The sequence below is a fragment of the Schistocerca cancellata genome, chromosome 2 (genome assembly GCF_023864275.1).
Source record: "Schistocerca cancellata isolate TAMUIC-IGC-003103 chromosome 2, iqSchCanc2.1, whole genome shotgun sequence".
Lineage (NCBI taxonomy): Eukaryota > Metazoa > Arthropoda > Insecta > Orthoptera > Acrididae > Schistocerca > Schistocerca cancellata.
Window position 1 is genome coordinate 147,864,883 of NC_064627.1, and position 1,770 is coordinate 147,866,652.

A 1,770-nucleotide genomic window follows, 5' to 3' on the forward strand; every position below is an offset into this window, starting at 1 on the left:
CTGCCGCTGCTGTGAAAATGTTTAGCAGATCAGAAAAAGAACGGGGAGTATTTTACACAAAATTCCTTGGAGATGGGGACTCCAAGGCATACAAAAGTGTTACAGAATCCATGCCATATGTCAATAAGACAATAACTAAACTAGAATGTGTCGGTCATGTTCAGAAACGAATGGGCACTCGTCTAAGGAAACTGAAACAGAATCTGAAGGACAAAATTTTGTCAGATGGTAAAACCATTAGAGGTCGCCTGTCAGATAAAATTATAAATGAATTACAACAATACTATGGTATGGCAATAAGAAATAATGCAAATAATTTGCAGGAAATGAGACAAGCTGTATGGGCCACATATTTACATCGATCATCAACTGATGATAATCCTCAACATTTTGCTTGTCCAGATGGTCCTCAGTCATGGTGCAATTATAGAAAATCTCAAGCTACTGGGGATCCTTATCACCATAAAAATTATATTCCATTGGCTGTTATGGAAGTAATTAAACCAATATATAGAGACTTGGGGCATCCTGATCTTCTGCGAAAATGTCTTCATGGTTGTACCCAGAATCAAAACGAGTCGTTCAACAACCTCATTTGGACTCGTGTACCTAAGAATGTATTTGTTGGGATAAAAACATTGAAATGGGGAGTCAGTGATGCTGTTATTTCATTCAATGATGGTCATATGGGTAGGCTAAAGGTCATGGCAAGGCTCGGCATTGCTCCTGGTATCAACACCATCAGAGGTCTTCAGCTTCTGGACAGCGTGCGAGTAAGGAAGGCTCAGTATGCAGCTGAATTTAATACAAAAAAAGCAAGGGCAGCAAGGAGAAGAAAGCTTCTAGGTGAAGAAGAAGAACTAGAAGATGACCCTGATTACTCTGCTGGACACTTTTGATAATAGAATAAAAGGTATTTGTGAATTTTCATAATAAATTACTTTAATCGCATTTTCTGGCATTTGACATTTTTAGTGTTACATGTACCTTTATCTCATAAACCACTCAACCAACAACATTCAAATTTTCAGAAATGCTGCAAAACAGTTCAAAGAGGCCACTGAACTAGAATCATGACAAGAACTGGCTTATTCTCTGAACTAGGGAAGTTTATGTTATACTTTTTCCAATAAAAAATGGCTTAATGGTAAAAAATTCATAAATACTATACCAACAAAAAGAAAACATTGGTTCTAGTTCAGTGGGCTCACAATATATGCTGAAAACCTCTGCCAGAATTTCAAAGTTCTGAAGATAATAGTTCCAAAGAAAAAGGTACACAAAGTTAGCAAATTTAACATTGGCGAGATAGGGCATTCCAACTCCCCTTAAATCGAATGATAAGTGTGTCAAAGCAGTCGGAACACCATGTGTCTGCACAGACGAGCAGTGCAGTGATGACAAAATCGCGTACAGCGCGGAATGCGGGGAGCACGTCTTTGTAGCAGCGAAAGGGTTAATGAACAGACAAAGCACTACAAATTTCAAAAAATTACATTCAAACGAAAGTAAGACACTTCGACATTGTTTTTAAATAAAGAATATTAAACACCGCACAAGTTTTGAACTCATAACCTTTCGATTGGCAGCCCAACACCTTAACCGTTACGCTAACGCAACTCGTATGGCATTAAAACTCCTTGAGGACTCAAAAATGTCACTCAAAATACCGTCAAACAGTGTTGCTATAACTATGAATTACTCACACTTCTTCGAAGTACAATAGGAAATAAACAATTACTGCTTTTCTTTATTGCGAAAAAGCGGTTT